This window comes from Daucus carota, chromosome 6 (genome assembly GCF_001625215.2).
Source record: "Daucus carota subsp. sativus chromosome 6, DH1 v3.0, whole genome shotgun sequence".
Taxonomy (NCBI): Eukaryota; Viridiplantae; Streptophyta; class Magnoliopsida; order Apiales; family Apiaceae; genus Daucus; species Daucus carota.
Window position 1 is genome coordinate 29,716,130 of NC_030386.2, and position 27,999 is coordinate 29,744,128.

A 27,999-nucleotide genomic window follows, 5' to 3' on the forward strand; every position below is an offset into this window, starting at 1 on the left:
CGCAATAAGTTTGTATATCCTCCAGTTTGTGCACATGTACTAGTTCACACGTATAATATAAACATTTTGTTGTAGGTGGACAGGGCCGTTTACCCGTACTGAGGTGCCGCACGGTCAGCGTCGTATCACCCGGTACGAGCTGGATAACATGATTGAGGCAAATTTTCGGTGGAGGCCGTATGCACATTTAGATGACGAGCATCAGCCTGAGTATGATTTGTACCTGCGTTGGACTGCTCCTACGCCTTTGATGTACATGGCCTATGTTGAGTGGTGTTATACTGATAGGGTGACGAGGCAGTTCGGGTTCGTGCAGGACATACCCACATCCTCTCCACGTGCGAATCATAGTAACCTGCACACCATTGTCAACGAGGCCATTAACTGGGAGGGCGCCAGGGAGTCTCACACTCGTCTATGGGATAGGTCCCTTGAGCGAGCTCTTACATCTCCCCCACTCATGTTTGGCGAGGGTTGCACTGCGGCATACATGCCTTGGTTTCTTGCAGTGACACGTAGATACATTGTAAACCCCGTCTATTGGAGGACTGCAGAGGCTTTCCAGGGCACACAGGGCGCCACACAGGCATTGGTAAACTCCCTTGTAACTGTTCTTCTAACTTCCTTTCATTACTATGCTAGCTTATTTTCTATATGTTCTGTTATAACTATTCTTCATCTGATTATGTCTTCACATGGCTGTTAACAGGAGGATCAACTTCTAGATATGGAGAGTGCCATTGACCCTGCTACCATGGATCTTGCTCGGGCACAGAGGATTGTACAGGGGTTGTTAGGACGTTTTAGGGGTTCAAGAAACCCTAGCAGTCACAGAGGACGGCCCCCAGTTACACCAGTTGAGCCGGAGCCAGGCACGTACTACACTCACGTGGCCAGTGGTAGCTCAGACACGAGAGGTTGGTCACACCTGGTTGGCACTTCTTCTTTGCCGGTTGGGGATGTAGCGGGTACTTCTAGGGCGGATGGATGGGACTCCTGGCCCGCGTCGACGGTCGGGCCATCTACATATGCAGGGGATGACTACGAGGGTGGTCCACGTGGCTTTACGGTCAGATTAGAGGATGACCAGGACATGTCTGCTGAGGGTCAGTCGCAGGAGTCATACCAGTTCCAGGATGCAGATGCTTATCGTCCTGACATGTCTTTCCTGAGGGATCAGTACACCACACCTCCGCCACAGGTCCCGGTGCCGTCATTTGCTAGCCAGTCCTACATCTTCGGGGCACCCACGTTTCCATTCGCACCGCCACCAGAGAGGTCCACTCCTACTCCTATACAGATGTCCACTTTTGCTTCGTACACTGGTGAGAGTAGTCCATGGGCGCCCCCCAGCACAGCGGTACCAGGGCACTCCGAGGCCGAGGAGCAACCTGAGGATGAGCATCGACAGCAGCCACCTAGAGCTGATGTCACACTGGAAGCCACATCTTCGGCCATAAGAAGAAGTAGGATTCCCCTCGTATGTAGTTTGTTTATGGTTATGTACCTGACCATGTACTCGTACGTTTTTATTTCTTGATCTGATTATGTACTCTTAGTCTAGTAGATCGGTTGTTACGTTATTATGCAGTTCTTGTGCTTTTCTTCATTCTTATGTCATAATGTTTTATAATGATTCAAGCATTGAAATTCATAAGGACAATAAAGGAAACCTAACATAACATAATAAACGACAGAACACTAAAACACATACACGTTGATCTTTCTCGAAACCAGTAAAACTGACTTTATTTTGACTAAACTTTACATATATCAAATAACTGAAAAAAATAATATAAAATTTGAATTACTTGAACAACAAAAGTTGAGACATTACATATAAGATACAATACATATAGTAATGGGGGTGATCTTGTGGAGAAAATACCTAACTCAAAGGGATTTCTTCAAAGAATTTGAGATGGGTCAGAGCTTCAAGAATCTGTGTACTCTGCTTTTACAAGTACAAAGTGGGAAAAATTGAGACATAAATAAAAATTTGGTTTAAGAATCGTGTGACTTTTGAGATGTACCCGCTATAGGTAAACGGCATTCTATTTAGATATTGTTTGTTCGAATTTTCCTTTTTTATGTATTTTGTTTACTTATTATCGGTAATTACCAAGTCCTTGGAACCTTCAAAACATGATAATCTGTTTTCTATTCGAGATAATTGTTGGACGATTTTTAAATCTTCGTTTGATTAAAATTTTGTTGCTACTAGGTTCTAACTAAGTGAATCGTAAAATAAAAATTTTAAGAAATTAAATTTCCAATTGAGCGAGGTTTTATTATATTGTCAAAAGAAAAATTTTATTATTTGTTTTCGATCTATTTGTACTTAACTCTAATAACTAAATATATAGATAATTTTTAGTAATTAAAAATAGAATAAAAACAGATAGACTAACATGTATATGTACTACACTATAATAACTTAATTTATAATGACAAATAGACCAATATGACTATTAACGTATCTACTCCAATTCATCATGTAAAGGATACAAGATTAATAAATTCAACTTTTTATATATATAAAAATAAAATATATGATTCAAAATTAGTAAAAAGGAGAAAGTAAAACTAACTTAATTTCATATTAATATTTTGAAGATATTAGCATAGAATGATAAATATACATTTCTACTACCCATTTATAAAAGAAATATTATAAAATATAAATCTTTAAGCAAAAAGATAATTAATCAGTTAATAAGATTTAATCAAATCAATATACTGTAAGAAAACATTCTTATGCAAAATTTAAAATTACTTTTTAATTTTAAATTTTAAAAAATTTCCCGATTAATCCGCGACCGAACAACGATTAATCGGCGATTAATCCCGATTAATCGCCGACTTTTAGAACGCTGGTGCTAAGATATATATTATTTCATGTTATTAATTATATATATTTCACAAAACAAATAAAATTTGATTTTAAATAAAATATTTAATACAGTAAAAAAGTAATTGCGTCCATACAATTTTTGGAAAAAAGGTCGGGTAGGGGACGCCCCTGTGGAGGGCGACCTGCCCACGGAGAAAATCAATGGGGGTCGCCCTCGTCAGGGGCGACCGGCCCTGGGGAAAATTCTGGTAGGGGTCGCCCGAGTTGTAATGATTTAGGCTGGTTAGTTTTGAAAAGTTGAACGTAGACTGGTTAGTTTTGAAAACTTTACGTTCAGACTGGTTAGAAATGTAAGGGAGCCGTTGTTGGAGTTGAACCCACATTAAATTACTAAGTGTCAATATTTTATATTAGATTTAGGAGTGAGTTAAGAGACTATTGGAGATGCTTTTAGTCTCTTTTTAGTTGTTCACTTTGCAAAAAACAAATATATATTAAATTATAAAATTTGTTTCTACATTGCCCATAATTATTGCATAGATTAGTGGAAAGTAATTATAAAGTCAAATATTGAAACTTGGAATTTAGAGGTAAGTTAGGAAAAATGTGCTATAAAATACTTTGAAATTCCAAATAAAACAATTATTTAGGGACAACTTTTTTACAAAGTGAACAACTAAATAGGGACGGAGGGAGTATTAAATAGTTGTGAATAACTTGTGATAGTGGTTGAAAGGTTTCAAACAAGATAAAGCATAAAAATGTGAATGACAAATACAAAATGAAATCTTTACAGAAGATAGAAAATAATGGTTCAAATAAAATTAACAATATTATCTTTTAATTAAAATGAAAGAACAGAGAATAAGAAAGACTAGACCGACTAATCTTCACGTATCCAATTCCCAAACCTAAAAAAACTTCAAAAAATCCAAATTTTAATGGAGTGTATTCGATTGGGGCGGCTTTAATGGATTTTTTTTTATCTACGAATTTTAGGGGATTGTATGTGATTTTGATTTTGTACGGATGCTTGATAAAATATCGTAGAGTTTATATGGATTGTTTAGGATTTAAGCACAATACTTCAATATCTCATGAAATTTGATGAGATTTCAAAAAATTTAATATACACCGAGAAATGCTATAAAAACCATCATTTTATGAAATCCAAAAAAATCCATCAATACCATCAGATTTTATTAAACAATCTCAATTGAATATGATCGGATTTTAAAGCATAATTTAAAATCCTAATTGAATATCACCAGATTTTGTAGTTTTATTTAAAATCTCAATTGAATATCTCTAGATTTTAATGGATTTTAAACATCATAATTGAATACTCTCGGATTTCATGAATACTAAAAAATTCTTTAAAATCTCAATCCAATACACCTATGTTAATTGGGTCCAAAGCATTTCAGTTTTTTCTCCTTTTTGTCATATCCAAAGCATTTCAGTTTAATCATAATGAACCGTCATAAAAAAAAAAGTTCAAATAAGTATCCCTGATCCCATTTTGAGTGCGTTTATATTTTTATTTTTATTTTTTTTTTTTTGCTAAGTAGTGCGTTTATATTTTCATGTCTATATAACGGATGATATCTGCCAAAATTATTCATTGAAATACTTAGCTTAAAATCTCGCACATGTTTTTCACCTGTAACTATTGATTTGGTTTGATTATTTCTTCGGTACACAAATTCATCTTATACGAAAAATGAAGTTTACATCTTCCAAATTCTCCCGTCTTCTATTCGTAACATTTTTCCTGGCAATTCTGGCAGTCAATGCAGAACAAATCAAGAGTAAGCATCTCTAAAATTAATTTATAAGAATTTCTAATGTGTTTATATCAGTGCTGACAAAGGAAAAAATGCGTGCAGGCAATGATATGAACGCACCAAACAAAGAGCGGCAGATTGGAATTAAATGCAGCTTAAATGGAGGGGATTGTTGCTTTTGGTTCTTCAAATGCTTAAAATGCTGCGACATTGGTACTACTAGATATTACTAGTATTTGCACTTTAAGAATTACTGTATATGATACCGTTATCATTGTTCAGAAATCGGTGATTAACCGTAGATCATCGAATTGATTAAATTTTTTATTATTTAATTAATTCGTCGAATTAATTTTCTAATTGGTCGAATTAATTTCAAATTAATTTTTATGTGCAGATGGAATTTCCAAAGAGGAAGAAGTGCAGAGCTTGATTGGACGACGTGGGGGGTGGGTTTCATCACACGGTCCAGAAACAAGAACATGATGTTTGACAAAATTAATTCATCGTGCAATAAATTTCGAAATCTTGTCTTATATACCTGGAGTCGCCGGGCTGTATCAAAATTCATGTTGAGTTGTTAGTTGTTACTGTGCTATAAATAAAATAAGAGATTTCGGTACATGTATGACTCAATTTTATATTAGAAAAACAGGTTGTTTTGACAAATGAAGAGAAACGAGAAAATTTTCTAGTCAAACAATGTCGAAAGAAGAAAAAATCTTCAGAGATCTCAGAGTTGAATATACGCCGTAATTTACTCAAAACAGAAATGTCGAGGAAGGTGAGATAAAAAGTTAAACATATATTACTTGAAGATGCGTTTGATTTATCTTAAAATAAGTGTGTAATTTTTTAATTTTTTATATTTGAATAAATTTTCTGATATTTACAAATTATAATAGTAATAAATTGTTATATTTTTATGAATCAAATTTTAAAAATAAAAATAAATCATTAAAAATTGATTACTCATATTATGGACTTATAAATCAAAAATTGACTCACAAAACCTTTAGACAAACCGCACTGATAAATTATTTTCAAAATCTAATAAAACCTAATTTTTGTTTTATTATAAAAAGCCAAAGAAAGTGAAGGCAAAGAGTAACGTCACAACTCTAGTGTTGTAGCTATATTACAGTGGGATCATGTACATGTTTTGCGACAATTCTACTAATAATGATGCCTATTTTTAAACCCTTACAAACCGGCATGACCGGCCGCTGCCTGCCCGTGGATTCATATGTCTGACAAAACCTGGTTGAAAAATCATGTCGGGATCTTTGACAAACAAGCAGTAAGGCGGAACTAGGGGGCTGGAGCCCCGATCAAGAAAAGAAAAACAGTAGAATTTTTTTTTCCAGCCCCCAATGTTTTCTAAAAATGATATAAAAAAATTTTTTGAGCTCCGGATGAATTTCAAAAATCTTTATGTTAACTGATATTTTTCCCTCAATCAAATGTTGTTAAATATTTTGAGTCCCGAATATTTTTTGAGCCCAGGTGAGTTTGTCTCCTGATTTCGCCAGCATGCATGCATGATTCTTTTCTTCGCTAACGAAAGTCCTTTCCCGATATTCCCTCCATCGGTGAATTTCATATACCGGGAGCAGTGTTCTAAAAGTCGGCGATTAATCGGGATTAATCGCCAATTAATCACTGTTCGGTCGGCCACCGTCTCGATTAAGCGTTAATCGGTGAAAAAAGCGTTTATCCTGAAAATCGGTGAAAGACGGGATTAATCGGTCAAAAGAGGGTAAAATTGGTAAAAAATCGGTAAATTTAAAAATTTTAAAATCATAGTAAAAAAAAATTAAAATTTAAAAATTAAGTTTAAGACACGTTGTACTATGGTTTTATGGGATGATTGACCTAAATATTTAGAAAATGGATATTTTGTGGATATCATTGATTTTTTGATTTATAAAATTATATGATTATAAATCTATTGTAAATATAAATATATTTATATTTATATTTGTCTAGTCTAAAAAATATTATTAAATTGCTTCCGATTAATCACTCCGATTAATCCCCGATTATCCGATTAATCGCTAGACGGTGCCTTTACCGACTAAATCCGATTCCCGCTTTTTACAACACTGGCTGGGAGACGAAAATAGGTAGACGACAAACATTTTAATATGGGAATACGAGAATAGGTAGGCGACAAACACTTTGACATTTCTGTAAAATATTTAAATTCTTATTTAGAAAAAAATATAATAAAAATCATATATTATATGTTATAAAATTATTAAAATACATGTCGAATAATAAAAAAGACATATATAAATGAATAAAACGGAGTGGGTGTTAAGTTCTGAGACCAAATTCCAAATTAATATAATCACAATTTTGCATAGCTGCCCACTAGGAAAATATGTCGGTACCAATATAATTAAGATGACATTTATAGTGCCTCATAGGTAGGTAGTTGATATGCGTTCAAGACGGTAGTGAAAATCTCATATGTTCACTTCTTCCAATATAAATATTTGAAAAATAAGTAGAATTCGTGAGAAAAAAAAATAACATTTTCAATTTTTTACAAATGCTTCTATTTAATTACACACGGGTTAAGAAAAACAGAATTCAAAAACTGTTTCTTAAAAACAAACACACCCTATATTTAAGGAGAAAAGTCAAAACACTTTCAAACATGATAGAAATGAATACTCCCTCTCTCTCACCACTTTTTGACATGCATTTTGGAATTCCTACAAAATATACTTATATAACATATATATTTTTAAAAATTTTGATGTTTAAATTTTTATTTAGAATAAAAATAAAATTAAAAATACGTTATTAAACTATGTTTCACAAAAGTTTCAAAATACGTGCAAACAGTGTACGTAAACAATATGGCGGGACGGAGCCACAGAGTACTTATCTATCTTAAAAACAACGTGCTTTTGACGTCTCCGATACTCGTTTTCTATTATTGGTTTTACTTTTTTTTATTAATTTCTTCATTTCATGTATTTTCTTCACTTATACATTGTACATTTAGGTATTTGAAAAGTAAATTTTTTTTATAGATCCTGGTGATGAGCATTTTTCATGTAACACAGAAAAAATAAATTTTTATGAACATACAGCACCACCCGTCTCTCGTAAAAGCAGCGTTGAAGCTTAAAAGTCAATATTAACTTTGTCAAATACTACGCACGTAATTTTTTTTAACTACTTTTCGCCTTTTCGGTAAGAAAGAAATACTGTAATTAATAAAATTGGTCGGGGACCAAAACATAGAGTATACCTGCAAACAGATGCTCTGGAACAATGAAGATTAACCAACAAACACGTGTGACAAATGAATGCATTTGCCGGCAAGTCAACGACATACACGCAATGCCAGCTGATTTTAGGCCAAGCACCAACGCGCCGTGACCTTTGCTTGAGGGTTGATGACTTGACGGAGTGGATTGTTAATTCGGTTTTTCAATGGTGTGCCCATGGTCGTACACACACTAAACACCAAAATTTATGAAATTAAAGAGTTTTCATTGGCTTATTTTCTTTAATAATGGTGGACCCTCTGCAGTTACAACAACCACACCGATCAAAACCCTCCATTTTTATTAATGTTAGTGCTTAGCATGTGCCCATGGGCACACACTAATCAAACCGTTGTTAATCTATTATATATCTAATAGACCAACTATGAGTAATTTAAATCGAAATGACTAAACTACCCTTGCTCATTATGCATAATTTAATTCAAAAAGACTAGACTACCCTCACTCACTATTAATATTTACTTTTAATACCAACCTATTTATTAGACATTAATGTCTCTTCATTAATATGCATTAATTACTTTATAATTAAAACTCTAATACATATAAGTATATAACATTTATAGTTATGATTTAATAAAAAAATAAATATCCAGTATTATAAAAAGCGAGAATAAAAATATCGACGATTAATCGAAATGGTTAACATGGTCATTATTTGATTAATTTAATATTATATATGTAAAAATAATATATATAATCATTTTTAAAATTTTAATTTCTCTTCACAGATTTTGTAAATTTTTATATTTTGCATGATTTTCGACCCATTATTCAAATTTCTGACCAATTAGACATCGATTAAACGGATTTTACCAAATCGGATCAAAATCCGTCTGACTATTGATTAATAGGTTAACTCGGTCAATTTTTAGAATGTTTAATTGTTATTATTTAATAAAATTATATACATATGTATTAGAATAACTATAAATAATATATATAACTATATGACAAAACTCTAATTCGGCAAGAATCTCATTTTTCGTATTAAATTTTCAATAATTTTAGGTGAGTGGTAATTTAATTATATAATTTTATATAGTGTACTATATTTTTTGTATTTATATTTTAATAAATATCATAATAGTGAGGATATGTGTACATATATACATCAATATAGAGTGTATTTGGGTAGAGTTAAGTTTTATGAAAAGTGACTTCCTTCTTAAAATAAAAAAAGTGGACTATTTGTGAGAAGTGAGTCAATACTTATAAGTGATTAAAGTGTTTGGAAAAAAAAAATTGAAGTCCTCAAAAAAAGTTAGAATTTCAAGTTCCTATGCGTGCTTGTGACTTTTTACACAAACATGTCAAAAAAAATATATGCGACTATTTTAGAAAAAAAAGCCGAAAGCAAAGACCTAAAATACAAATAAATTTTAAATTGACTTAAAATACAAATAAATATTAAATTAAAATTAAATTTACAAATAATCTCAATTTTAAAAAGATGAACAAAAAAATACGAGATACATTAAAAAAATACTCCCTCCGTCCCGGTCAATAGTATACATTGGGGGACGGGGGCGCGGCACGGACTTTAATGCTTCAATATAGTATAGTTCTGTAAATTATTTTTAAGATTTTCTTTTTTTGTATAAAAATATAACATTTATACTTTTATACAAAAAAAGAAAATCTTAAAAATAAGTTGTAGAACTATGTTTTATAAGAGCCTTAAAAAGCGTGTCGAGCAGTGAAAAAGAAACGTATACAATTGACTGGGACGGAGGGAGTAATTTAAAGCAACCCGTGCTTTGCACGGGGTTAAAAAGCTAGTTAACTTTAACGTGAGTACGTGACGATCATAATGATAAATTACTTTTAACTTACTTCTATTTTAAACTTATTACATGACCATATATTTTTAACTTAAAACTCAGCATAGAAGCCCATCCAAACAACCCCTTTAATTTTAGAACGGAGTTCTTCGATGATCGATCCTCCATATGGAGTGACAATGCTAGTGTTTCTAGCTTGACCCTTTATACATACTCGTATGTTAACGGTTAGACACATGCGGCATGCCTACCGGAAACGCAGTGACCGTAGATATCACGGCATTCTGTAAACAAAAAAAAAAGATATCGCGGCATGAACTGATGTAAATGTTTCAACAGAGTTTTGGGACTTTGTTCCACGACACACCTACACGAGCCTATCGTTTAGATCTGCACTCCAATGTTACAGACACGCGGCGTGAGTCTTAAATTTATGTAATCACTTCATCCCAAATTAGATGACTCTGTTGATTTTGAGCACATAATTTAAGGTGGATTGACCGCATAGCTATATGACTTATTTTTAAAATTCTATTTTTGCAAATAAGAATTAAAATATGAAATTTTCATTTACAAAAGAAAAAATAAAAAAATAAATTTCGGAAGTACACGATTAATGCACCTAAAGTTACGTGCGGGATCATCTAATTTGAGATGGAAGGAGTATTAAGCTTAAATTTAAGATATTTAGACGAATTATGTCTTAAACCAATTTTCCTCCATCCCACTGCATCTCTCTTCTTTTCTTTTTCACTTTCTCTTATATTAAATCAAATAAATTATTAGTTTAATAATAAGACATAATTATAAAACATGCTGGTGGAGTTCATATCTTAAATGATGCCCAAAATTAGTTGGATACTATTTTTTAATTATATTTACAAAATACTTACTAGGACATGGGCTTGCTCTCATATACCCCTTTTTTTTTATTTATGTATGTTTTAATTTTTCATATTGTTAGGTTGAGAGGTTAGTAAAAATAAATATTTTTAATTTATTTTGTAATCAAAATTATAGTTATACATTTTATTTGTAAAATTAAAATTTAAAAAAAATATTTTTAACTAAATAATTCAATATTAAAAACATGTATCACTTGACAAATGTTTACGGGAAGACAAAGAAAACAGCCCAACGTGTGAAACAAAAGCGCCTGTTTATTAACCCACACGTAATATTTTAATCCCCCACCACTTGAAAAACAAACAACATTTTGACGTGAAAAGCTCCTGGATCTTCTTATTTTGGGAACTTCCTCTTAACCTTCCTGCCTCTAACCTCCTCTAATCTCTTTATATATACATTCACCTTCTTGCTTCCTGCTTACCAACTATATATATTGCTTGGTGCTCGACATGGTGGAATATTATGAGTTTGGTGTACTAGAACAAGAGTTTCACCATTTTTTTGCGGCCTTTTTCTTGGATTTTCCTTGATGTCGTCTAGGTGAATGGCCTTTGGAGAACCTTGTCTCTGCTGAAGAATTAACTCGGCGTACATGGGAAAGCCAGGCATTTTTTTTTTTTTTGTTTTTCTTCAGTAGTATTTTCTTTTTCTCTTCTCTCACAATTTTTCTTATATAATGTATTCCGTTAAGTTACGGATAGATAATGGATTTTTCTTATATTGTAACGGAGCTGCACTACTAGAAAAAGTGGAATAGACATCACACTTCAGACATCAGTTAGAATTGCCACTGATGTTAAAAATGTTTTTAACATCATTTTCACTTAAACTGATGTGTTAAAGTGCTTTAGACATCAGTTATTTATGCAACTGATATGTAAGGTACATGTTTAAAAAAAGTTTCCACCATTCCCACCCCCATTTCCCCCTTATCAAAAATTTCCCTCCCTTATAAAATTTCAACTTCCCTCCCTTAAACAAATTTCATCTCCCTCAATATTCATAACATAAAACTTTGAAATAAAATCACTACAAACACATACATATAAATATTTATATAAATCAAAATCATTAAAATACCAAATCATATATATATTTCTAATTTTAAAATATTAAAAAACATTAAAATACACAAATCATATATGTTATAACTTTAAAATTATAAAAATAAATATTAAAAATTATAATTATTCAACTAAGTTAAAATATTAAACTAATTAAAAATACTCCCACACACACATAAATTATAATCACCCAACACATTACAAATATAAAATTACATATCTAACAAAAATATAAAATTAAAGCATATATATACTAAACCAAAATCATAACTAAAGACACATTCACACACACTCAATCACTAGTTTATAAAAAAAACGACCCGACATATCAAAGCTCAAGAACCCTAAAATCCTCCTGACAAGAAATCCCTCTACGTCCCACGATTCCGTCCCAATTCAGGCGCTTCAAAAGCTATAAATCCTCGATCCCGTCCCACCTCAGTCCCTTGATGTCGTTCCCCTGCATCTCTCTGGTCGCTGCTCAGGGTCAAGGACTCAAAGCTTCAGTTTAATCAGTGGACTGGGAGCTTAATTATTAAGTTGGTAATCTTTGAATGATGTATACATGATGTATTTATTTGTTTATTGGGGTTCTTATTGTGCTATTATATATATATATGATGATCCTTGATTTTGGGGTTCTTTATATGAGGGCTTCTGATTTTTAGGGCTCTGCTTGTGTTTTATATCTCTTAAGATTTTATTGATTTGGTTTGCTTATGGTTTGTTTATGATTCTGATGGTTTGGATTTTAGGGCCTTTTGGTTATGGTCTGCTTATATATCTCCTTATGGTTTGCTTGTGATTCTTCTGGTGTGCTTGTATATGTATGTCTTTGTGGTTTGCGGGTGTGGAAGTATACTTGATAAAAATTAGTGTTGCAACAAATGAACTGATATTAGTAGAATACAGCAAATTTAGGGTTAGTTTTGACTGGAAGTAGAGATACTTGTATATATGATTATATTAACTTAATAGTTTTGACTGGAACTATACTTGCTAGTGCCCAAGCTTCTTCAGCAAATGGGTGGACAAGAGTTATTGTTGAGAAGCCATTTGGCCCTGATTCCAAGTCATTTTCCGAACTTACTAGATGTCTAAAGCAGCACTTAGCAGAGGACCATATATTCAGAGGTATACTCTACAACATTCCTTTTTAATAAGATGAACTTATGAAGCTCTGGAGTTTCCATTTTTTAACTTTCACCAGGGTTGATCATCATTTGGGCAAAGATATAGTTGATAAAATGCTAGCTATTTACTGGGAAATATCTAGTACTGGGACAGGAGAAAACACTAGTACTAAGAAATAAATTTACATTGTGCTTTTGTATTAGACATCAAAATAAGAGGTAAGACTGGAGAATTAATCACGAGTCTATCTACTAATTATCCCAGGAGTAAGGCTAGAATTTTTCATTAGAAATATATATTTTAGTGACCTTGATTGAGAATCTAATTTTCTGTTATTTTACACCAACTATGAGAAAGATTGTAGAAGGGGGGGGTTGAATACAATCTTTTACAAATTTAAAAGATTCAAGGATGATACACTAAAACACAGTAAACAGAAAAACACCAAGTATTAAAAATACGGGTGGATTGAATGATCCACCCGTGAGATTTTATATAGAAGAATCTGTGGATTGTTTACAATTCGCACAGCTGCTGGTTCATCACTCAACAAGTTCTAACTCTCAGATTTTTCTCTCAAGTAATTTGAACAAGTTCAACTGATGCTACTAACTTGGTTATATACTCCAAGTTTTACAAAGCTTCTAGCTAGAATACAAAATGCACTCTAATCTAAAAACAATGCTGCACAACTTTGTCTTATGCATGCTTTCTGAGATGTCTTCATCTTTGACCATCATCTTGATTTGATCCAGATTGCACTGCATGAGATAAGTATGTTTCTGCTTCTTCTTTATTTTCCTAATTAGGCTTCCATGTCTATTTTAGTGTAATTCGATCCATGTGATTTGTCAGACTTAAGCTCTAGTCACTTTCAACTGCTCTTTGCTTCATCAGTTGAAAGTTCTGGTTACTTTCAACTGCTCTTGACTTCATCAGTTGAATGCCCGGCTCATCAGTTGAATGAATTACAAACTTCATCAGTTGAATGCTGTTCCAGTCTCATCAGTTGAATTCCTCAGCATCATCAGTTGAACACTTTGTCTTCAGTTGAATGCTTGATTTTCATCAGTTGAAACATCATCCAGTCTTCATCAGTTGAATAGTTACATCTCATCAGTTGAATATCCTTCACTTAGATAAAATTACATGGCATTGGATATTTACAATTAGCCATCCTATTCTACCCATCCGTTGATAATTCCCAAAGACAAGAAACATAACAATTACAACTGAAATTTGATAAAGGTTCTAAGTAAGACATGTTACAAAATGTTTATGTTATCATCAAAAATTATTGATTCCTAACAATCTCCCCCAATTTATGACTGGAGAAGATGCAGACATAAATTCTACACTTGATGATAACAAAAACATTAATAAAATAAAATGCAGAATTTAAATACAAGAGTTAGAAAAGATTACAGATGATTATGCTCCTCTAGACTGAGCAGTTACTTGTTCCTAGAAGATCTTCTTCTTCTGGACTTAAGTTTTTCTTCAAGAATATTAATTTGCTTCTGAAAGATCCTGTAGAACCATTCTTCATCACTATCTTGTCTGTTGAGCTTGGATTGGAGAGTCTTCAGAGTATTCAAGCTAGCAACCTTGAGTTGATCTTTAGGTCTGAAAAATCTCCTAACACCTTGATTGTCCCTAAATTCCATAACTGGAGTAGGTTCATGATGAATTTTCTTTCCAGTGTAGGGAATTTTCAGCCTTCTTTGTAGACTAGCATCTGAGTTCCATTCCTTCCTGATCTCAAGGATTCTCTTTAGTACCATTTGCTTTGCAGGTGGTGTAAATCCTCCAGTCCTCTTCATAGATCCATATATTTTTGTTAGAGAACTGAATCCCTCAGAATTCAGAACTCTGTGAAGAGGCCAGATGACATCACCCTTGTTTTTGTAAGAGAATACCAATCTTTCAGGTAACTTTGAAGTTGCTTCTATTCCTCTTACTTCTTGAAGATCATCCAGCTCCAGATCCAACTCAGAAATTTCTTCAATGTTAGCAATGATGAGATAGTCATCAGGGTTCTCAGGTTCTTTTGGAGGTTTAGGAGGGTTAGCCATCCTTTTAGCCACAGATTTGACTTTCTTCTTTGGCTTGGAAGGTTCTTGAACAAGAAAAGCTGGAATTGGGATATCTTCCAAGTCAACTGGCTCCTCCTTTGGCATTATTGGCTCATCATGGAAGTTGACATCTGGATGTACCACTGTGGTGTCCTTGATTGGAGAAGAAGGCTTTGAGATAGGCTTTTCTGGCACTTCTTCTCTTCTCTTGGCTGCCTCAGGCATCTTAGTCTTAGATTTGACTCTCTTTTTCTTTGGAGAAGATTCAAGAGGCAATCTTTCCTCATTTAAAAGCTCAGCTGCCAACTCCTCTTCCAGCTCAATAGCATACCTTTCATCAACCTCTATTTGATTTAAAGTGAGTTGGGATTCAAACTCCTCTTTTTCACATTCTCTGGCCACCTCTTCAGCTTTTGCAAATGAGTAGTGAGGATGGCCAGTTCCAATAAACAGCTTCTGGCCTTCTCTATGGATGATGGCAAAATGAGCCTTTAAGGCCACATCTGCACAGTCTTTATAACTTTTGATTTCTTGGCCCAAAAGCTTGTAATCATTTTTGTCAGGCCTGGCTAGTGGAAAGTAGATTGAGCTTGAGTCTTTTCCAGGCCTGGAGTAACCACAATTGTTTGGAAACAGAATTGGCTTGAACTCATTCAAAAATGATGGCTCACCCTTTTCTGTCTTGGAGGGAATAACAATCTCAGGTGTGATTACCCTGAGAATTGTGGTTGTGGTTGGAAAAGAGATTTGAGCTGTGGTGGCTGTAGAAGATGTAGATGATTTCTTGCCCAATTGAGCCACTCTCTTTGCAATGGAGTCCAATTCTTTCATCCTTTCAATCTTTTGCTTTTCCCTTTCAGTGTGGAAAGGAGGAGGAATTTGACTGATCAATTCTGCAGGAGTTGGTAATTCTTTCTCCCCCTTTTTGTTAGCAGCAAGTGTAAGGGATGGACTGGGAAGAGAAGCACCAGAGGCAAGAAGAAGATGTTGAAGGAGTCCAGTCTGAATTCTTTGATGCTGCAACATCTCATCCATTCTAGAGTTTAAGATATAGACATTGCCTTCCAGAGCTTCTACTTGCTTTTCCAATTGCAGTTGTTTTTGCTCAGAACCAGAAATAGCTGATTTGACCTGAGCTGGAAGCTTTTCATCAATTTGTTTGGTCAGATCAGTCTTAACAGAGGCAATGAGACAATTGAGATGCTCTATCTCTTTCTGAAAGTGGAGAGATTGATATTTGTGAAGCTTGAGGTTTTCCAGAGCTTGACTGGCAATGGTGGCAGAGATGGCTTGAGAGGAGGATGAGCTTCCAGGTTGTGATTGAAGAAGAGTGGAGGCTTGCCTTTCCAGCTCCATGCTAACAACAATTGCATTGGCAGACTGCATGGAGAGCCATGAAGGCAGAGAAGTTGTAGGTTGTTCACCAAGAGATTCCTCAAGAGCATCATTGAGGTCTTCATCACTATCATCATACTGAAAATCATCTCCAGCATTGGCAGGCAGAGCTGTAAATGCCTCCTTTGCTCTAAGCATGGAAGATGTAGTGTGAATCAGATTAAGGTGCCTCTCAGCTGCTTGATTATCCAATCTTGCAAAATCTTGAATGGAAGACATTCCATGAGTAAAAGTCTCAGGGTCTAGTGAAACACTATCCAATATGGATCTATATTCAGCTTGAATCTCTTGTTCACTAAACCCTTCATTGACACCTGCATTTCTCTCATTATCTCTCTTTTCTTGCATCAAGGGCTCCCCTTGGCTCACCACACAACTCACCTCTCCCTCACTTACCCTTACTAAAGGGTCACTCATATCCTCTCCTTTTTCCTGGCTAGAAGAAAATGCCAGACTCTCCACACCCTCTCCTTTTGCCAGCTCACTAGGCTGCCTCTCCACTCCATAGCTCACTCCACTCAATCCTAAAAGTGTTTGTGCTACCATGTGATCAACTGCTGTAGAAGAAGGTAAAGTAATTGAAGTAGTAGCAGTTGTCAACTGATGAGAGACATCAGTTGAAACATGAGTAAAGGAGGCATTCAACTGATGAGAGCTGTTAAGCAGATCAGTTGAAGGACAAACACTTGTCAACTGATGAGAAAGATCAGTTGAAGAAAATGAAGAAATAGGTTTAGAGGCTGTGATAGTTGAGTCTGTGGTGATTGATTTTAATGGTATATCCACAGAGCACACTTTCACAAAAGAAGGAATTGGAAGAGAAAGATCCAACAAATCATCAAAGTGATGATGATCAATCTCAGAGGGGGACTTCTCCATGAAATCTAAAGATGGAGAATTTACAAGTGTGGTGTGAATCAATTCCACATCCACAGAAGAGGTTGGGGATTGTGTTTGAGTTGTAGAAATAGTAAGATCATGAATATGGGTAATTGGATTTACTGAAGAAGGGGGCTGTGACTCCACATTTATTGGAGTCACATCAATCTGAATTTGAGAAATGACAGGAATACATTCCTGTGTGTGTGCAGAGTGCTTTGATTCATCACTTCTTTTCTTCTTTCTCCCATAGGCTTTAACAGGTGAAGAAGTGGTGTCCCTCCCCCTTTTTGACTGTGTCCTTGGCTGAGGACTGTTTTCAATAACAACATCCTTTTGGGAGGATGCTGCTAGGGATGTGCTTAAATCCATATTAACATCTACAGTCTTTTGGGAGACTGCAGAGTGGCTAGGCTGGTTAGCACTCACCTCTCCATCCTTATCCTTAGGGTTTCTTTGATGATCACCCTTTCCCTCCCCCTTACTTCCTCCAATCACACTCCCCTCAGGCTTGTGTTTCTTAGTTTTTACAACAGATGCCTTTTGGGAGGCATCTGAGGTTGGTTTAGAAGACTTGGTTTTAGAGGGTTTTGCTACTTGTGTAGGCTGTTGATGGGCCTCTTCAACAGCCCTGATAGCAGAAAGCAAAGAAGTTGAGGGTTGAGAGAGAGTAGTAGGAAAGCCATGTACCTCTTTGTGCTTTCCAGCCTCCATTGTTGGCAGGTACACCACCTCCAAGGAGGGGTATAAATTCATCCTAAAGAGGTCTTTAAAGACTCTCTTTTCCTGCACAAAACTGGGAAGCTTGGCTTCCTTGTTAGTAATAACTAGCTTATCATTGAGATGATTAGCTAGCATCATAAGAAATCTGACATAATATATATTCCTAGGTCTATCAGTTTTATCACCTAGTTTCTCCCCAATTTCTTGGATCATCAAACCACCAAAGTTGAAATATTCATTAGTCAGGTACATGTAAAGCATTTGTAAGATCTGGGAAGTAAGAGCATTGAAATTACTAATCTTACCAGAAAATGCCTTAATAAAAGCATCACATAAATAACTCCATTCTCTCCTAAGACCCCTTCTTTCTATTTTACCTAAGGCATCAGTTGGCAAAACATAATTCATGGCATAAAGTAAATTAACCAACTGATTATCACTAGGCAAAGATAAAACAGTATTTTCAGGAATCTTAAAGCATGCTTTCATAACATCAGCATTAACAGAGTAAGATTTATTATTGACAGAGAAAGTTAGAGTTTCATGCTCACTATTAAACTCTGCAGAGGTCCACATTTCCTCAACTATTTCATGGTAGATGATGGGAGCTTCAGTCATAGCATAAGAGAGCTGGCTTGACTTGATGAACTCCATCATCCTGTGATACTCTTTCTCCTCCACAGCCTTGGTATCCACAAATGACGCAAAGTTGTTCTTCTCATAGATAAACCCACTTGGTGCAGTGTACTTCTTCATTGGTGCCATTGCAGTTACAGAGAAAGCTTGAAGAAGAATTAGAACTTGTTTTTGCACAGAGAGAGAAGAGAGCTTTGAGAATTCGAAAGAGTAAGATGAAAAGAAATGAAAATAGATTAAAACACTTAAATACTTTCTCAGAAAATTGCTGTGATTGGCTGAGAAATTACCGTTGAGAAGAAATTACTCTTATTGAACTCTACAAAAATTACACACACGATCGTGTGTATAAAGTAGGTGAGAGACAAAAGAAATTTCAACGGCTCAGATCTGATAATACTTTCAACGGATGAAATAAGCGCCTCTTTAAACTTCCTATTCAACTGATGAAGATCAGTTGAAGGCGTCTTCAACTGGTGTCATCAGTTGAATGAAAAACAGCGCAGGAGGATATTGTGTCAAACATCAGTTGAAACAATTTCACTAGTTCATCAGTTGAAATATTATAGATTTTATCCAGAATTATAATTAATTCAATTTTGATAAATCAAAATTAATCAAATTCTGGCTGCCAAATTACAGAAAAATTCACTCTAAATTAGGAGAAATTTAACATACCTAATTTACTCACCAACCTTGTGAATGTGGATTCATCAAGAGGCTTTGTGAAGATATCTGCAATTTGTTCTTCACTTGGAACAAAATGCATTTCAACAGTACCAGCCATCACATGTTCCCTTATGAAGTGGTATTTGATGTCAATGTGCTTGGTTCTTGAGTGTTGTACTGGATTTTCAGTTATAGCAATAGCACTGGTGTTGTCACAAAATATTGGGATTTTTGAGAGGTTTAATCCATAATCAAGTAATTGATTTCTCATCCACAATAATTGTGCACAACAGCTTCTAGCTGCAATGTACTCAGCCTCAGCTGTAGAGGTTGATACAGAATTTTGCTTTTTGCTAAACCAAGAAATCAGTCTGTCACCAAGAAATTGACATGTGCCTGTTGTACTTTTTCTATCAATTTTGCATCCTGCAAAATCAGCATCTGAATATCCAATTAGATCAAATCCAGAGTCTTTAGGGTACCAAATGCCAAGATTTGGTGTTCCCTTAAGATATCTGAATATTCTTTTTATAGCAATAAGATGTGATTCTTTAGGATCAGATTGAAATCTAGCACAGAGGCATGTAGAAAACATAATATCTGGTCTACTAGCTGTCAGATATAAAAGAGAACCAACCATGCCTCTATAATTAGAGATGTCCACAGATTTCTCATTAGGACTTAACTCTAATTTGGTGGCTGTTGGCATGGGAGTCTTAGCTTCTTTGCAATCCAATAAATCAAACTTTTTAAGTAGATCATAGATGTACTTAGTTTGATTTATGAATATACCTTCCTTTACTTGTTTAACTTGTAAACCAAGAAAGTAGGTGAGCTCTCCCATCATGCTCATTTCATACTGACTCTTCATAAGATTAGCAAACTTCTTGCAAAGTTTCTCATCTGTAGAACCAAAAATTATATCATCTACATAAATTTGAACCAGAATAAAGGCACCATTTACATTTCTGTAAAATAGTGTTTTATCCACAGTTCCTCTGGAAAAATGATTATCTAATAAGAATTGAGACAGAGTGTCATACCATGCCCTTGGTGCTTGCTTTAGTCCATAGAGTGCTTTTAATAAAAAGTAAACATACTCTGGAAATTCTGGATCTTCAAAACCAGGAGGCTGACTGACATATACCTCCTCTTCCAGTTCACCATTTAGAAAAGCACTCTTGACATCCATTTGATAAACTTTAAAGTTGGCATGAGCAGCATAAGCTAGGAACATTCTTATTGCTTCCAGTCTTGCAACTGGTGCAAAGGTCTCATCAAAATCAATTCCTTCAGATTGAGAGTATCCTTTAGCAACAAGTCTGGCCTTGTTCCTGGTGACAACTCCATTCTCATCCACCTTGTTTCTGAATACCCACCTTACTCCTACAATTGTTTTATTTTTAGGCTTAGGCACCAGCTTCCAAACATTGTTTCTCTCAAATTGATTTAATTCTTCTTGCATAGCAAGAACCCAATCAGCATCTTTGAGAGCATCTTCTATGACTTTAGGTTCATCCTGTGAAAGGAATGCACTGTACAAACACTCATCTTGAGTTGCTCTTCTTGTTTGTACAGATGCATTTGCATCTCCAATAATTAGCTCAAAAGGATGATCCCTTGTCCACTTTCTTTGTGGTGGAAGTGATTGTCTTGATGATGTGGCTTCATTGTTGAAGTTCAGGTTTCCATGTTGGAAAGCTCCCCCTAAATTTGACATCTCATTATTTCTAGACTGATTGAAACTTTGAGACATTCTTTCAACTGATGATCCTTGAGGTGTTTCAACTGATCCCTCCAATGTAGTTTCAACTGATGCTTCAGTTGAATTTCCAGTTGCAGTTGTTCCTTGCACTAGAGAGTCATCAGTTGGAATATTAATTCCAGGATTAATTCCAACATTTTGAATAATGTCATCATCATCATCACTGTCATACAGATCACCTTCACCTTCATTTTCAAATCTGAGATTATCATGAAATCCTTCATCTGAGAATCCTTGAATCTTCTTATCATCAAAAACCACATGGATTGATTCCATAACAATGTTGGTTCTCAGATTATATACTCTAAATGATTTTCCATCAGAGTATCCAACAAAAATAGCTTCATCTGCCTTGGCCTCAAATTTTCCAAGATTTTCACCTTGATTTCTTAGAACATAACACTTGCATCCAAATACATGAAGAAAGCTAGTTGTTGGCTTCTTTCCTTTGAAGAGTTGAAAGGGAGTTAGATTATGAGGTTTGGTAATTAGTGAAATGTTTTGAGTGAAGCAAGCAGTGTTCACAGCTTCAGCCCAAAAATAGGTTGGAAGTTGAGCTTCATTAATCATGGTTCTTGCAGCCTCAATAAGAGTTCTATTCTTCCTTTCAACAACACCATTTTGTTGTGGAGTTCTTGGTGCAGAGAACTCATGAATAATTCCTTCTCCTTCACAAAATTCTTTCATCACAGAATTCTTGAATTCTGTCCCATTGTCACTTCTTATCCTTCCAACTTTGACATCTGGATTGTTGTTTAATGCCTTGATATGATTGATGATGATTTTCCCAGCTTCATCCTTAGAATGCAAGAAGAAAGTCCAAGTGAATTTTGAAAAATCATCAACAATCACTAGGCAATATTTCTTCTTTGAAATAGACATGATGTTGACTGGTCCAAACAAATCCATATGCAAGAGCTGAAGGGGCTTCACAATTGATGAAAGAGTCTTGCTTTTGAAAGAGCTTCTCTTTTGCTTTCCTAGCTGACAGGCTCCACAAAGTCCATCTTTTGAGAATTCCAGCTTTGGTAGACCTCTTACCAAGTCCTTCTTTACTAACTCATTCAAGGTTTTGAAATTTAGATGAGACAATCTCTTATGCCATAGCCAACTGTCATCTGAGCTTGCTTTGCTGAGAAGGCAAGTGATAGATTCAGACTTGACAGAATTGAAGTCAGCTACATACACATTTCCTTTTCTTTGTCCAATCAGAACCACATTGTTGTCATCTCCTTTGGTGACAACACAGGCTGCAGGAGTGAAATTGACTTTGTAACCTTTGTCACAGAGCTGACTGATGCTAAGCAAGTTGTGCTTAAGACCAGACACCAATGCAACTTCATCAATGATGACATTCTCTTTAGCAATCAAGCCATATCCCATAGTATATCCTTTGCTGTCATCTCCAAAGGTAATGCTAGGGCCAGCTTTCTCCACAAACTTTGTGAGCAGGGAGGAATCACCAGTCATGTGCCTGGAGCATCCACTATCCAAGTACCACAAATTCTTCTTGTGGTTTCCCTGCACACATTTCACAAACAGATCAAGTTGATTTTGGTACCCAAATTGCTTTGGGTCCAGATTTGTTAGTCTTAGCAACCTTTTCCACCTTCTCAACCTTTTCCTTGGATTGAATAGGTTCAATCTTTGGTTTTGGTTGAGAAACTGGAATATCAACTTTGTTTTCAAACACAGGCCTTTGAGGCATGCATACATTGTTCATTCCATGCAAGTTTGAATGAAATTGAGGCATGTTAAAGGCATTGAAATAAGGATTGAACATATATGGCATGTTAGGCTGAGAATAAGGATTGTGAGGCAATAAACCAGGCATCATATTCATAGCAGATAAATTCATGTGAGGAACAGATGTCATAGGAATAGGCAAAGACAAATTAGGAGCAATCACAGTTTTACAATTAGCAGATAAATGATTTACACTACCACACTTACTGCAGGTTTTCCTAAGAGCACTAGCATGGGGAGTGTAATTGGTGTGCTTGTTAACTCCTATTTTGCCATTTCTATTTCCTTTCTTCTTTTTAGTCTCCTCAGATTTATGCTCACTAGTATCCAACTTCTTCTTGTTCTTGTTACTAGAATGAAGAGTGTTATTAACACTATCACTGGTCTCAGAAGAACTATTCTCACCTTTAACAAAATTCTTTTTAACAGGACCATATTTCTTGTTAAGCTTCTTGAGAACATTCTTGTCAACTGATGAGTTTTTGTTCAACTGATGACTCTCATCAGTTGAGACTTTGTTCTTCAACTGATGATCATCATCAGTATTCTCATCACCTGAACTGTTCTCAGATATCTTAAGCACTTTCTTATTCCTCTTCCATTCATTCTCCACAAAGGTTTCTCTGCCTTGCATGTTAATGATATTGGTGGAAACATCTCTACCAGATTTCCATTTGGCAATGATCTCTTGTTCCTTATCAAGCTGCTTTCTTATGACCTCTTCTCTCTTCAGAACAACCAAGAGATCATCCTTGGCTGTCTGACACTCAATCTTCAGCTTCTCAAATTCAATAAATTGAGCTTCTAAGGCACTGTTTCTATCACTAAGAAAGGTGTTAGCTTCCTTAATTCTACTGTTTTCCTTAGTAAGAGATTTTAAAGAAACATGCAAATGATACAGTTCAGTAGACATTTCATTAATGGTAGCATTGCATTCATCTTTAGTTAACTCAACTAGGTTTGTAGTGAATACCTGACTACTGCTTCCAGTGTTTTCTTCTTGATCTGTGGAGTTGGCCATTAGAGCTAGATTGACAAACTCCTCCTCTTCATCAGAATCATCTCCAGCTGCCCAATCATCCTTTGTGATGAATGCTCTTTCCTTTTGTTTGAGAAGTTCATAATATTTCTTTTTGTAGTCAATGTTTTCACTTGACTTCTTCTCAACTTTAGGCTTTCTGCACTCATTTGCAAAGTGACCTGCATTCCCACAGTTGAAGCACTTGAATTTTGATCTGTCTACCATGCTTCTATCAGACTTGGGATTGCCTTTAAAAGATTTTGCAGAATTAAAATTCTTTTTGAATTTCAGTTTGGAGAATCTTCTTGACAAGAAGGCTAGATGCTCATCAATTCCATCACTTTCTTCACCAGAGTCAGCTACTTCTTTCTCCTTTCTTCTTCCTTTGCTTGACTCTGAGCTCTCCTCTTTGACCAACTTCTCAGTTTCTTCAACTTGAGACTTTCCCTTGTCCTTGACAGTGTCCTCCAGAGATGCAACTAGAGCCACAGATGAATGCCCTTTCTTTTGGCTTTTCTCAATCTCTTCATCTTGTTCCATTTCAAGCTCATAAGTCTTTAAGGTTCCATACAGTCTCTCTAGAGTATAGTCTTTAAACTCTTGTGTGTTTCTGAGAGAGACTGTCATGGGTTTCCATTCTTTGGGAAGAGCTCTTAAGAATTTCAGGTTTGAATCCTTAACTTGATATACTCTTCCAAAGAGCTTTAGACCATTTAACAGTTTTTGAAATCTGTTAAATGTATCACTCAAACTTTCACCAGCCTTGAAATGGAATGACTCATATTGTTGAATCAGAAGCTGCATTTTGTTCTCTCTTACTTGCTCATTCCCTTCACAGATGGTCCTGATGGTGTCCCAAACTTCTTTGGCACTTGTGCAGCTAATAACACTATCAATCATTTCTTGATCCAAACCATTGAACAGAAGGTTCATGGTTTTCTTGTCCTTGTGCACCTCCTCAGTATCTTCTTGAGAATATTCATGGACAGGTTTTGGAATCATCTTACCTACCATGTCTTCACCATCAGCTCCCATGCTTGTGCAGACCTTCATGGGGACATGAGGTCCTTTTTCAATGCAGTTCACATAGCTTTCATCAATGGACAACAGATGCAGATGCATTCTCACTTTCCAGTGAAAATAGTTGTCTTTGTCAAGAACAGGAATCTTCACTCCAGCATCCTTCTTTCCCATCTTTCTCTAGCAGTGTTGATCTTTTTCCCTGTTTGTTGGGAACCTCGCTCTGATACCAATTGTTATTTTACACCAACTATGAGAAAGATTGTAGAAGGGGGGGGTTGAATACAATCTTTTACAAATTTAAAAGATTCAAGGATGATACACTAAAACACAGTAAACAGAAAAACACCAAGTATTAAAAATACGGGTGGATTGAATGATCCACCCGTGAGATTTTATATAGAAGAATCTGTGGATTGTTTACAATTCGCACAGCTGCTGGTTCATCACTCAACAAGTTCTAACTCTCAGATTTTTCTCTCAAGTAATTTGAACAAGTTCAACTGATGCTACTAACTTGGTTATATACTCCAAGTTTTACAAAGCTTCTAGCTAGAATACAAAATGCACTCTAATCTAAAAACAATGCTGCACAACTTTGTCTTATGCATGCTTTCTGAGATGTCTTCATCTTTGACCATCATCTTGATTTGATCCAGATTGCACTGCATGAGATAAGTATGTTTCTGCTTCTTCTTTATTTTCCTAATTAGGCTTCCATGTCTATTTTAGTGTAATTCGATCCATGTGATTTGTCAGACTTAAGCTCTAGTCACTTTCAACTGCTCTTTGCTTCATCAGTTGAAAGTTCTGGTTACTTTCAACTGCTCTTGACTTCATCAGTTGAATGCCCGGCTCATCAGTTGAATGAATTACAAACTTCATCAGTTGAATGCTGTTCCAGTCTCATCAGTTGAATTCCTCAGCATCATCAGTTGAACACTTTGTCTTCAGTTGAATGCTTGATTTTCATCAGTTGAAACATCATCCAGTCTTCATCAGTTGAATAGTTACATCTCATCAGTTGAATATCCTTCACTTAGATAAAATTACATGGCATTGGATATTTACAATTAGCCATCCTATTCTACCCATCCGTTGATAATTCCCAAAGACAAGAAACATAACAATTACAACTGAAATTTGATAAAGGTTCTAAGTAAGACATGTTACAAAATGTTTATGTTATCATCAAAAATTATTGATTCCTAACATTTTCATTCTTTCTCTTATATGTTATTCATACCGTAATCTGACCATCTGATATGTAGTTTCGCTTTGGCATGAAAACTTCGGGCTACCTCCATGTGGCCAGCACTTCCTCTTTCTGCAAAGATATATCGAAAACAGGAGTTTTAGAAGATATGTTTCCGGACTGTCACCAAGGAAATTTATAATCCATGGAAAAAGCTAGGATATCTGAATTTCTAAATTTTAGCCCTAGCTAAAGAGAGATTCATTATCAGCCCTGTTTGCCAATCTCGGTTTTAGATTTTGAAGTTTATATTTGTTAGAATTTTTTAGAAACCACATATAATGTGCGCTTCTTTTATAGAAGTTGGTCTGTTACAAAATATTTTTCACTAGATCGCTGGATGTATCTCTTGGTTTCTTGCTTTTAATTAAGCCCTGTGATATTATGTTTCTATCATACTTTGATGAGATGCAGGTACTTAATTCAGTTGAGCCCAGTTGGGAACAGTTTCTTGAACAGACCAACTCAGGTATTTCCTTTTACGGAGGTCACACTATAATAATTTCAAATATCATGTATATAACATAACAGCAGTTAAAGAAAACATGAAAAGTGAATATTGATATACTTCATCAGTTCAAAACATCATTTTATTATTTAGTTCAACATATGATGACTTTGATAATTAACCAATTATTATTATGACAACGTATGGGATCTGAAACTATTTGATATTATAAGACCTTTGTGGTTTTCTCTGATTGCAGCACTAGCTGAAAGTTGAGAAATATAGCAAAGAAGTTAAAGAAGAATATTTCTTCCATAGCTTTCCTCTGGTTAATGAAGCTATTGGTCAAGCTATGAAGCCTGTTGGAGCCTCCCATCCTGTATGATTATTTACTTGTTCGTCGTATCCTATATATTAATTTTATTTCCAGACGAGGAATATTTATGTCCTGGAGTGATGGAATATTATGACCAGTACTAGATATAAGTTTTATAGTTTGGATTTATATAAAGGTTAGTTAGCTTCTTAAATATATTCATAATGATTGCTACTGATATGAAATAAAAATTAATGTAAAATCATGATAGTAGTCTGGTTTATATTTATAATTAGTCATATAATTTTTGAGTCTTGATACCAAAGAGAATGATGGTACAAACTTCCTATGCTTTATAAAATTCTTGTACGTTGTGTTTTGATGAAGGAGAGGAAAGAAAGGTATACAGAGTATTAGAAAAGAAAAACAAAAACGGATATAAGGTCAAGTTCTTTTACATCTAATAACTAATTCTACCGCGCTCATATTTCATAGAACTAATTATTCCTTGAATTCTGAAATCCTGCAATACAATTGTTGGATGTACACTTGTAATTATTTTTTTACAGCTGTCTAGATACATTATAAAACCACAACAATATATCAGTGAAGTACACTTAGAATTTTCTGCTATAAAGATCAATGTTCACTAGTCTGGTCTCATTCTAGACCTACAATTAAATATATTTTATCTTGTTTTTGCTGAAACTCTCATTTTCTTTTCATAAGTGTGGGTGCTCTATAGTTTGCTAATATCCATAGGAAAAAAATCTTCTTCAGGTGAAGCTTATCACTTATGTTCCAGATGCACATGAGGATGATGAATAACACCCTCCTGAATGTGGATGGATTACAAGACGGAAGCATTCATTATTGTACTAGCATTGGCTTGTGGGAGTGGTTGCACGTTGAAAATCAATATATGGATGTAGTACATACTTGATATTTAGATTAGAGGGATGTGTAGTAGTTGATCGATATTGGATTTGATGGATGTGATATTGGATTTGATGGATGTTTAGTAGGTGAGATTGGAATTTGATGGATGTATAGAGTACAATTGGTTTATATATGCATTAATAAGATTTAGTTGTTGATTTGGTTGTTTTCTTGGTTTGGTATTTGATACGTATAAAAATGATGTTGATTCAATGTTATTACATCAATTAATGAGTAAAGAAATGATGTTAATCAAATGTTATAACATCAGT

At 34.9% G+C, this 27,999-nt stretch overlaps 1 long non-coding RNA gene across 4 annotated transcripts; it reads left to right on the top strand.

The window, feature by feature from the left end:
• The first annotated feature begins 10,930 nt into the window (after nt 1-10,930).
• On the top strand, nt 10,931-27,888 carry LOC135146965 (uncharacterized). 4 transcript variants are annotated; one of them, XR_010284119.1, is made up of 5 exons: nt 10,931-12,245; nt 12,710-12,840; nt 26,041-26,493; nt 26,732-26,851; nt 27,569-27,888. It is a non-coding gene; the product is annotated as an uncharacterized LOC135146965 (long non-coding RNA). The 4 variants fall into 4 exon arrangements; XR_010284117.1 differs by having other exon boundaries at nt 10,933-12,249; XR_010284116.1 differs by having other exon boundaries at nt 10,935-12,840.
• The last annotated feature ends 111 nt before the right edge of the window (nt 27,889-27,999 follow it).